The 12,420-nt window shown below is 38.3% G+C and overlaps 1 protein-coding gene across 10 annotated transcripts in view; it reads left to right on the forward strand.

Annotated features, from left to right (window-relative positions):
- Positions 1-12,420, forward strand: part of OPCML (opioid binding protein/cell adhesion molecule like) — a 1,344,396-nt gene that overhangs the window by 720,641 nt on the left and 611,335 nt on the right. The gene's annotated exons all lie outside the window — the stretch shown is intronic.

Genomic DNA, 12,420 nt, shown 5'->3' on the forward strand with positions numbered 1-12,420 from the left:
CAGCAGAAGAAAGGAAATAACAAAAATCAGAGAGAACTAAATGAAATAGAGAACAAAAAGACAATAGAAAAAATCAATGTAACCAAGAGCTGGTTCTTTGAAAAGATTAACAAAATTGGCAAACCCTTGGCTAGACTTACTAAAATAAAAAGAGAGAAGACACTAATTAACAAAATCAGAAATGAAAAAGGGGAAGTTATCACGGACACCACAGAAATACAAAGGATCATCCAAAAATAGTATGAAACACTATATGCCACCAAATTCAATAACCTAGAAGAAATGGACAATTTTTTAAAAACATATAGCCCTTCTAGGCTGAACCATGAAGAACTGGAAAATCTAAACAGACTGATCACCAGTAACGAAATTCAATCAGTCATCCAAAACCTCCCCAAAAGCAAAAGTCCGGGACCAGATGGCTTCACTAGGAATTCCAGCAAACCTTCAATGAAGATCTAATACCAATCCTGCTCAAACTCTTCCAAAAAATTGAAGGAGAGACGGTACGCCCTAACTCATTTTATGAGGCCAACATTACCCTGATACCAAAGCCTGGTAAGGACAACACAAAAAAGAAAGCTACAGACCAATATCTCTGATGAATACAGATGCAAAAATCCTAAACAAAATTCTAACACATTGAATACAACAATGCATTAAAAAGATTATTCATCACGACCAAGTGGGGTTCATCCCCAGGGCACAAGGATAGTTCAACATCCACAAATCCATCAATGTGATACATCACACAAACAAAATAAAGGACAAAAACCATATGATTATATCAATTGATGCAGAAAAAGCATTTGACAAGATACAACATCCATTTGTAATTAAAACACTTAATAAAATAGGTATAGAAGGAAAATACCTTAACATAATAAAGGCCATATATGACAAGCCCTCAGCTAATCTCATAATTAATGGTGAAAAACTGAAACCCTTTGCTCTACGTTCAGGAACATGACAGGGCTGTCCCCTGTCACATCTGCTTTTCCACATAGTGTTGGAAGTCCTTGCCAGAGCAATCAGGCAAGAGAAAGAAATAGAAGGCATCCAAATTGGGAATGAAGAAGTTAAATTGACACTCTTTGCAGATGACATGATGCTATATATAGAAAACCCTAAAGACTCCACCAAAAAGCTATTAGAAACAATCAACGAATACAGTAAAGTTGCCGGCTACAAAATCAACGTACAAAAGTCCATTGCATTCCTACATACTAACAATGAAATTGTAGAAAAAGAAATACAAAAACAATTCCTTTTGCAATTGCAGCAAAAAGAATAAAATACCTAGGAATAAACTTAACCAAGGATATGAAAGGCCTATATGCTGAAAAGTGTAAGAAATTTTTAAAAGAAATTGAAGAAGACACAAAGAAATGAAAAGACATTCCATGTTCATGGATTGAAAGAATCAACATAGTTAAAATGGCCATATTACCCAAAGCAATATACAAATTTAATGCAATACCCATCAAAATCCCAATAGCATTTTTTAAAGAAATAGAACAAAAAATCATCAGATTTGTTTGGAACTACAAAAGACCCCGAATAGCCAAAGCAATCCTAAGAAAAAAGAACAATGCTGGAGGTGTCACACTCCCTGACTTTAGCTTGTACTATAGGGGTATAATAATCAAAACAGCATGGTATTGGCAGAAAAACAGCCACATAGACCAATGGAATAGAATTGATAACCCAGAAATAAAACCGCATAATATGGACAGATAATTTTTGACAAAGAAGCAAAAAACACGCAATGGAGAAAAGACAGCCTCCTCAATAAATGTTGCTGGGAGAATTGGAAAGCCACGTGCAAAAGAATGAAACTGGAAGGCTTTCTGTCACCATGTACCAAAATTAATTCAAAATGGATCAAAGACTTAAGCATAACACCTGACACAACAAACTGCATAGAAGAAAACATAGGTACTAAACTTATGGACCTTGGGTTCAAAGAGCATTTTATGAACTTGACTCCAAAGGCAATGGAAGTAAAAGCTAAAATAAACGAATGGGACTATATGAAACTTAAAAGCTTCTGCACAACAAAAGAAACCGTTGACAAAATAAAGAGGCCACCAACTGAATGGGAGAAGATTTTTGCAAACAGTGCCTCCGATAAGGGGCTAGTATCCAGAATATACAAGGAACTCATGCAACTCAACGACAAAAAAACAAACAACCCAATTGAAAAATGGGCAGAGGACTTGAAGAGACATTTCTCCAAAGAGGACATACAAATGGCAAATAGACATATGAAAAAATGCTCAACATCACTAATCATCAGAGAAATGCAAATCAAAACCACAATGAGATATCACCTCACCCCAGTCAGAATGGCTATCATCAACAAGACAAATAGTAACAAATGTTGGAGAGGCTGTGGAGAAAAAGGAACCCTCATACACTGTTGGTGGGAATGCAGACTGGTGCAGCCGTTATGGAAGGCAGTGTGGAGGTTCCTCAAAAAATTACGAATGGAATTCCCATATGACCCAGCAATCCCTCTCCTGGGTATCTACCCAAAAAATCTGAAAACATTTATACATAAAGACACGTGTGCTCCAATGTTCATTGCAGCTTTGTTTATGGTGGCCAGACAGGGAAACAACCAAATGTCCTTCGATAGATGAATGGCTAAAAAGTTGTATATATACACAATGGAATACTATTTGGCGGTAAGAAAAGATGATACAGGAACATTTGTGACAACATGGATGGATTTTGGGAGTATAATGCTAAGCAAAATAAGTCAGAAAAAGCAGAGAACCATATGATTTCACTGATATGCGGTATATAAACCAAAAACAACAAAGGAACAAGACAAACAAATGAGAAACAAAAACTCATAGACACAGACAATAGTTTAGTGGTTACCAGAGCGTAAGGGGGGTGGGGGGAAAGGGGTGGGAGATGAGGGTAAGAGGGATCAAATATATGGTGATGGAAGGAGAACTGACTCTGGGTGGTGAACACACAATGGGATTTATAGATGATGCAATACAAAACTGTACACCTGAAATCTATATAATTTTACTAACAATTGTAACCCCAATTAAAAAAAATAAAGAAATGAAGAGAGTAAACACACCATTTTTGTGAAACACATGCCTGTTTAGATGAGAAAAGAAATGAACTCTGACTAAAAGAATGTGTAGTGGAGTTGTTGTTTTTGTTGTTGTTATGTGTTATATAGACAAAGACTTGCAATATAGTAGAGAAAGCCAGACACAGAAACAAGTATACATGGGAGTATGTAAGGAGAGTCTAACTCTGCCTTGAAAGTGTGGAGCCAGGAGGCAAGAGACAGGGCCCAGCATCCCTGGAAACTGGTTTAATATGGATTCATTTTCAGTTTTGACTGAGGCCCCAAAGCAGTGGGTACCAACAATGTTTATATTGCAAAGCAAGATGCTGGAACAGTGGCAGGCAGTACTTGCAGAAGAGTTGACTAAACCATTTTAAAGCTGTTTTTGCAATCTTGTAATTGCTGAAGTCTAGCCTTGAAGTCTAGAGCATGGCAAAAAATGAGCTGGAAATTAGAGAACTATATTGTGGCTTCTTTCATAGAGAGCTTGTGATGGTCTGTGAGTTATACTCCTCCCAGGAGAGGTGTTGTGGAAAGCCCTTCACTCTTACCTCAAATCTAAATGGAGAACCTACAAGGAGGCCACACACGGAGCATAATGGTCCTAAGGGACTAAGCAAGACCACAGGTAGTGAGCTGGCTGAGTGCACTGAAGCAGCAGAGAATACAGCTGCATTTTGGGTAGTAACAGTGCTCCTAGCAGTAGTAGTTCAAATGTCTGTGTTTCCTGAGGATGAGATATGAGCCATATATAGAAAGCTAAGGCCTGAGGTTTTCCTGGATCCTGTGCAAGCGAATGGCCAAATGGCCAAATAAAAAAATAAAAGCTCAAACACATACATTTGAGTTAGCCAAGACGATTGGTGATCTTAAGAACAGGGGAATAGTGGGGGTGTTTGTTGATGGCACAGGGCGAAATGTGAGTACAGACTGAGGAATTATATACAGTGGGTGTTGGAAAAAGGAGAGAGGTACATGACATAAACAATAGGAAGGGTTTTTTTGTTTCGTTTTCGAGAATAATGCCACTGGAGTGTAACCCAGATTAAGCTGGGCTTTCTTGCTTCCACCTTAAGTCCTGCTCCTATATAATGTCCCATTCAAATAAATAGTTCTACAACTGCAACACATATTATTGAACAGCAATTAATCTTTACTTTTGAAAGCCAGGTTTCTCTCTTTATGACACACAGCAACCTATCTTAAAATTCATTTCCCTCCCACTTTCTCTTAATATCTTACGTGCCCAGAATCTGTTCCCTGCCCCAAACAACTGTTTCTTCTCAACCACCCCAAACTCTCTCCTTAACCCAATCAGAATAAATTCTTGTGTACTCTCCTCAGTATACGTTAGGATCTATTGCATTCTCCTACCATAAAAACTCTGTCTTTTCGCTGTAAACTTAGCTATTTCTGGCTTCTTCATCTCCTTAGTTTCTGTTTATCTCATTACTACTCAACATAATGGTAGACCTTTTTTCTGTATGATCTAGGGACAAAAGTTCCTACCTCTTAGAAGAGATGGAGGAGAAGAAGCCTCTGAACATTTATATCTTAATATTTTAGATTTGCTTTGACATACAAATTCTTAAATGTTGCTGGAAAAGAGCCAGAGAAAATGTAGCTTGCAGGGTTAATAGAGTAGGTCCTTGAGAAGAGAGAAGGGTGGCACCAGAACAGAGGTGAAGGGAGGAACCGTGGACTGGAGGAGGATGCTTCCCTCATGGCAACAAGAAAGGGAGCTTGAGGGGGTGGGGAGGGAGAGAGAAAAGATATTCTAGGTGAAAGTTGAAGTTAAGAGATCTGGATGTTAAGAGAATTTCTTTCCTGCTGCTGGCTTAATCATCCAGCGCATTAAAGTGGTGAAGAAATTATTTGAATTAAATTAGTGGAGAGAAAATTTTGCCCTAGATATCATTCATTCATTCAGCAAACTTTTGTTGTGCACCTACTCTGTTCCAGGCCATATTCTAGAAACTGGAGGCATAAGAGTAAATGAGAGAAAAATTCTGCTCTCATAGACCTTATGTCCTAGTGAGGGGAGAGTAGGACGAGACCATTTACCCATAAACACACTCAATTTTAATATTGGTAAGTGTTTTAAGGAAAATAATGCAAGGTAATAGGAAGAGAGAGGTCAGATCAGAGTGAAAGCAGTTGTTTTAGCTACAGTGTCAGAGAATATAACCCTGAGATGATATATGAGCTCAGCTCTGAAGTAGGAGTATCCACATTGCTGTGCTCCTAAGATGGAAAAATAATTGTCAATGAAGTTGACAATTGAACTGACAGAGCTAGACACTTTGGGGAAAGTAAAATAAATTGTGTAACATAGATTTCCAAAAAAAAAATTACCAACAAACACTTAGAACTACCTTATTTGATTTATTCAAATATTCTAAATTATGTACGCTAATTTCTCTTTAAGGCAAATAACTTTGGATGTTGCTTATAAATTGCATAATCTGACCAAATTCGGACAGAAACAAAATACAATTATGCTGACATACCTTAGGAGAGAAGGCAAGGAAGAGGTGGAGATGTAAAGAACGCTATGTATAGATTGTCAAGTTCTGACTCTTTTTCCTATGTCTTATCCTAGGTTCATTTTTCTGTCTTATTTTTAATTTTAATTTATTTTATTTTTAATTTATTTTAGCTCACTCTTTTGTATGCACTTTTGCTAATAAGCCCCCTTACATCCTTTAGGGCAAAATGTTGCATGGATAAATAAATAAATAGCATACCCTGTGACGGGCCAGCCGCCACAAGTCGATCGGTTCCCGAATGGGGGAGTGGGAATGAATAAAAGACACTCTCACATATATGATGATGGCGATCGCGGACCTCAGTGATGCTGAAGCCACTAAGTTTATTTTACTGCACCCATATAAGCAGTTTGAGTACGTGCAAGTATGTATTAACATAACAAATGTAAATTCTTTAACTTTCACATAGAGGATACAAAATTCACTGAAACTCTCACAAGTAATTATCTTATCAATTGCCCTGGTAGGCATCAGCCTTCTGTGTCCTGGAACTGGCCGTTCCCACCACATACCTGAGCAGCTTACAAGCTTAAGCTCCCCCCAGGTGCAGGCAGAGACAATTGCCTCAGGGGGAGGGAAACAGGTTAAGCATAAACGGAGCCATTCTGTAAAGCTTAGAGTCACCTGTAACCACGGCTCCCCACAATACCCTAGAAACTTAACTGTTTTTCTCTTTTTGTTTTCTCTTTTGCTTCTTCGTTTCTCTGATCTCCAAATACTGATGTGGGGGTCTGCACCTGTTTCACTGAATTAAAATTAAAGAACCATGGATTTCTGAAATTTTGGCTATTTTGTAACGTGACTCCCCCAGAAGCTGAGCACCAGATTTGAAGGGTGAAGAAAGGTGTTGTCAGTAGAAATGGTTCTAGCGTTATAGGACTTGTTTGAAGTTCAAGATAAGATATTTTAATCAAAACTCAGGTACCTCCAAGAATACCCCTGACGTCAGAATTTTCTTAGACTAGACATTGGGGCATTAAAACAAGTATAGATTATTAAAGGAAGAAGAGGTAGAAAGTAGAAAAAAATTGCAAAACCTCCTCAAAAATAAAATGTTGCTTTGTCAATGAGAATGGATGATTTATCCAGAACCCATTGCCAAAATAAGAAATTTCAGGTTTTGACACTATCAAATTGAAAAAAAAAAAAAAAAGCCCATTTCTGCCTGCTAAAATGTTGCATAGCTAGTGATTTCTACTCACATTTTGCACACATAACATTAGAGTTTTGGCTTATGTCTGCCATTTCTATCAACATTATATTAGGCCAGTTTGGGCAGTATTTATTCAGATGAAACTCAACCACATCCGGATTGAAGTTTGACATCTTAATGAGTTCTGCAAGACTGCCACTCCACTAAGCTCCAGCAGAGCAAAAAAAAAAAAACAAAACAAAAAAAACGCCGAAAAACAAAAAATCACAGAGCCAGAGGACAAAAAAAAAAATTGATGACAAAATGTATTAATGCCAGTAACATCCTGGTCATGGACTATAGGAGGGAAACATCTGGAAGGAAAACCCACTAGTTCTGCTCTGCCCGCTGCTATAGATCACTTCAATTATTCAGTGACCATGTTTTTCTAATGAGATGGGATGTACTTGCAAAAATCCCAAGGTCCCCAGCTGCAGCTGGAAGGTGATTGTCTTAGTTGTGCATTATTATCCTCCTAGATACTGATGTAAATGTCTCTTCTAAGTGAAGAATCTCCGTTCCATGGAGTCAGAAGCACTGCTTGGTAAGCATCTATCTAAAGGTTATGCCTGATGGACATTTAAACAGTATGCAACCTCGTAGTTCTTAGCTGTGCTTGGAAGGAGGCTGAAGGGGGTGTTTGATTTCAAGAGGAGCAAGAGCCTGCATCCCTGTAACTTCCTCCTTTGCCCAGAACTTAACAGTGAACGGTCTTGAGCAAATCAGCCTTCCTCATTTCTCTAATCTTGAGGATTTCTTTGAAATGGTATTTAAAGTTGGAATCCTGAGGCAAACAGGTAGATATTCTCTATGGTCCCTCTGAAAGCCACTTTTTTTATTCTTACGCTGTCATCCTCCCTTTGTGCCTGAACATAAGTCCTGAAAAACCATTTTTAGCTGCTAGATGCCCTGTAAACTATGGCACTGCTATCAGATGAAGAAGTAGAATGTATGATTTCTAAAAGTTTAGGACTGATTTTTTCCCTTTTCATCTATTCTGACATGATTTAATGTTTCAGAACTTGTAAAAGAAACAGATTTTTTCTTTTAGTTTTTTCGTTGTGAAATTTGTGAATAATTTATTAAGTGACTGAAAGACCTTCGGCTTTAAATTATTAAAATGCATTTTGGTTTTGAAAGAAGACATTAGAGATGTTTGCCTTGGCCCATCCTTGTGCCTTCATGCAGCAGCAGCAAGAAACTCCTACAAATTCAGGGAATCATAAGATAATTTTGAGTGATTTATGGGGTGACTGACAAGGAGCCCCCCAAAAGTAGCACCAAACCAACAAACAAACAATACAGACAACTTTAATTTATTTAAGACAGAGCCTTTTTCGGAAGCAAATGACCTTTGGTCACATCTCCTGAGAAATGACATTTCCTTTCCCTTTCCCTGCTGTGCAAGGACATCAGATGGCTGGGGAGAGAAACTGAAATAAATAAAAAAGAAAGGCATTCCTAGACTCCTTCTCACTGTCCATCCTTCATTGAGCAAGTTGAAGCCATGGCTTTGCTTCCTTCTCTTTGTCACGTGCCAGAGATGGGGCATAACCTCTGATCTCTGGAGAGTATTATCCATTCCACTTTGTGTGATCTAAATAATAAATGTGTACTAAGTTAGAAAAATAAGGAGCAGCTTGGAATATTTCCCATCTGGTCTGAGGGCCCCTCGTCGGGCCACTGCTTTGTGGGTGTGGCCTTTTCCATGCACATCTGGTACCCCTCCCTCAGTGACAGCAAGAGATGGGCAGACCACTCTGCCGTTCTCAGATTCATGGGCTCCTACACCTTGCTTTTCTTGTTTCTTCCCTCTTTCCTTTACCCACCCTTCCATCTTTGCCCCTAAGTTTGTTCCAGTGGTGCCATGCAAGGGCTGCAGTTTTCTCCGAATTTCTCCCAAATCCTACTTTACATGGGAAGAGAACTTTCCATCCTGCTCTTAGGAGCAAAATGACCTGGACTTTGTCCTGACCTTGACTTTCTATGTGCTAAATATAAATCCCTAAGAGAAATTGTTTCTGGGATTTGAAATATAGCTTAGATGACACAACTCAGGCAGAAGAAGCACAAAACTAAAGCATAGTAGAAAATATGGCAGAGGTGCTGAAGTGTAGGCAGAAACCTTTAAAATAGCAATCCCTCATTTTTGTGAAATTCTTTCTTAGGTAGATAGCATTTCTTATAACACCAGCCCTACCCATTTCTCTCATATTTCAATCCCTTGCTCTAAAAAGGAGGGGGAAAGTGAGGACTCTCTACAGTGAAATTTTAGTACCTCCAATAACTCTTTTGGATTGTCCTACCATGGGTATCATCATCCGCATTTACAAGTTTAGAAGTATCACAATACTTTTTTCATCCTACATGGCTGCTTGGTGGAGGGTTGGAGTCACGCTCAGGTTGTATGATTGCGTTGCAGTTCATTCTACTTGGTTAGGCATTCTCCTTGGGATGAGTGCAACAAAGATTGGGAAACTAGAGCTGCCTTCTATCCATTCTATCCTTTGTTGTTCCTTCTCAGAATAAGGAATAAAAAAAAAAAAAAGAAAAGAAAAGAAAATGATATACATGTATAGGTTGGGTCCTAGAACAATAGAATTTTATAAAGGGTGGGGGCTTGAATCTAATTTACATCAAAATCTTATTTTTAATGATGAAACTGGGGCTCTGACAGATTCCGTGACATGAATCCATGTCTATTCTCTAAGAGGCGCATGCTCTTTCCATTACATTGCGCTGTGTTCTCTGAGCAGCACACGGCAACATTCTGGAATGCATAGCTGGGAAATCAGGAACCATTCTCAAGGGAGAGCTAATCTGTGATGGCAGGGCAGGTTTTGCAAAGGACAGAGGCAAAGAGACATACTTTTAAGGCATTGTGGAAGATTGTATTTCCAAAGATGCTACGTGGCATCTCCCATCTTATATACTTCTATAGAAGCTAGTCTGACTACTACTTCCCAACAAAATAAAGCAGGTGTGTTCCCTCTTTCATGAACATGGTCTGGCCTTATGACTTGCTCATAATTAATAGAACACTGCAGAAGTGATGCTGCATGATTCTGAGGCTAGATCAGAAAAGGCTGTCAACATCGCGAAGCTGGCTCAGTGCAGTCGCCCAGAGGAGCCACCCACCCTGGGAAAAGTTTGACTACCTAGAAACCATACAGGAGAGACTCCCAGAAGCCAATCCTCCACCCAGTTCTATGAGGGTGTCCGACAAGCAAATGAAGAAACTTTCTTGGATATTGTCAGCCCAGTTGTTTAAGTCTCCTCCAGTCAATTGAGGCCCCTCAGACATCATGGGGTAGAGACAAAACATTGTTATTCTTTCCAAATTCCTGACCCACAATGCCCATGGCCATAACAACATGGTTGTAGTTTAAGTTCATTAAATTTTTGTTGGCTTGTTATGTAGTAATAGATAACTGGACAGTAGTAAATGTTTATAATAAAACCATTAAAGATAAGTGTTTATAAATACAAATAATTTTTTAAAGTTCCATCAATATGGGACTGACTGTTTATGTAATTTATGGTAATCCATGCAATGGAATACTCTGTAACCCTTATACGAATGTGATGGATTTATACCTATTATGAAAAATGCCCAAGACATATTGCAAAGTGAAAAAAACGGTTGCAAAGCAGTATGTATATTATGACATTGTTCATATAAAGAAGGAAAAGGAAATTGTGTGTGTGTGTGTGTTTCTGTGTGAGACTTATAATCACCAGAAAATTCTGGAAGGATACACAAGAAACTCAAGTTAATTCTGGATAATGGGAATGAAGAGTCAGGGTAGTGTGAATATAAGTGCCAACATAAATTTTCTTTCCATGTTTCCCTCTTCAATATTGTTTCATTTTCTACCCTGATTTTGTATTATTTTGAGACTAACAATTTCAAAAATTTTAAGGCAATGAAAATTTTATATACTATCACCAAAGGAAAAACATTTTCTGTATTGCAGGTGCCAGCTGAAATTTTATGTTTTCAACACTGTCACAAGACAATTAAAAAATAATTAATTCTTTAAAAAAATTTTTTTTGAGAAGCACTTTTACCCCTTATACTAACTTCCTTTTCTTTCTTCTTCTTCTTCTTCTTCTTTTTTTTTTTTTTTTGGTAGATACATATGTTGGTTTATTGAGCATATTCAGAAAATCTTAGTTGACATTGTATAGCTTACAGTCTTCCCAAGGAGACAGTCAAGGATGGGTCAGATTGGCAAATCTTGAAAGAAAGATCATCCAAACAGATAAGACATCTTCTTTCCAAATACCAATATTCCCAAGTAACTTCCTTTTCTGTATAGCTTAGTCCTAGGTGTCATGCACTAAATAGTATAAAATCGGATGCCATGTGAAACAGATATTACTAGAAAATTAATTGTATTTTCTTTCTGCACCTCCTGACCCCAACCAAAGCAGTATAAACAGCATGTTCAACCATGGGCAGAAATGAACTCAGTCACCCACAGAAAACGGTAATTAGCAAGATGTTGTGTTAGATTACTGGGTACGCCAGCTCTTTCCTAGTGGGTATCCACATTGTGTTTTGCAGCCATTGAATTCCAGACCTTACCAGTTCCCCACTTTTTAGACATCTTTTTCAAGTGACATCTATGATAATGCTCTGCAAATAGTGTCACAGCCCATTTCAGAAATGATCTTACGCCATGGCTCATATGGCGGTCCAAGGCATTTGGTGGTGGGGTGCATTTGTGGCTCATTGATAAGTTTATTTATATGGTGGAAGGAGGCAGTGATGGAGAAGGGAATAGAATACGATACTGGTCATCGCCGTCTACTGCCCATGACAGACGTCCTAGCTAGGGTTGCACAGTTCAGACTAAGCTCAGACTCCTGTGTCCTTTCACCAATGCGTAGTTGGGTACAGATTTATGTAAAAAAGCCTTGTCTCCTTGGAAACAGTCTCCTGCTAGAAACCAGAGTTTTTAAACTGATGTATGTCACTGATTGGAGCAACCATTTCTTAGTTCTGTGAAACAGCACCTTTGGGTATATCTACCTATATATTTAGTAGAAACAATTTTGTAATGTTTCTCACTTCTTTGAGTGTGTGTGTATGTGTGTAGCAAATATGGCAGAACTTCAGTTGTAGCCACTTTGAAATCTTGCACAAAAATATGAGGATTGCTCTGAATTTGTATGTAGCTGTCAACAGTTTTCATCTCAACAAATCAAAACCCTATGCAATTTTGAAACTTGTGATATCCTATCTTTAAATCACAGCAAACCAAGATATATCTTCACAGAATTCCCACTTTACATGTCTCCCCATACATTGTATTTTCTTTTCCAAGATCTAGTCAAATAAAGAAACCCAAGACAATCTTTCTCACCCCTGTTATTTGTCTCCTTACATTATTTTCTTTGTTTATTTTACAAGTTCCCTCTGAGGCAAGAACAATCTACTAACAGCCACAGACTGTGAATAAACCTCATTTCCTTTGGTTTCTCGAAGCCATTCAACATTTCTGACTATGCACTTCATCTTAACAATTTTCCTGTCCTGACTTGCGAGGTTCTTCACTGTCTCCTCCCCTTTT

The sequence above is a fragment of the Rhinolophus sinicus genome, chromosome 9 (assembly GCF_057876585.1).
Source record: "Rhinolophus sinicus isolate RSI-liver-muscle chromosome 9, RSI-T2T, whole genome shotgun sequence".
Classification (NCBI taxonomy): Eukaryota; Metazoa; Chordata; class Mammalia; order Chiroptera; family Rhinolophidae; genus Rhinolophus; species Rhinolophus sinicus.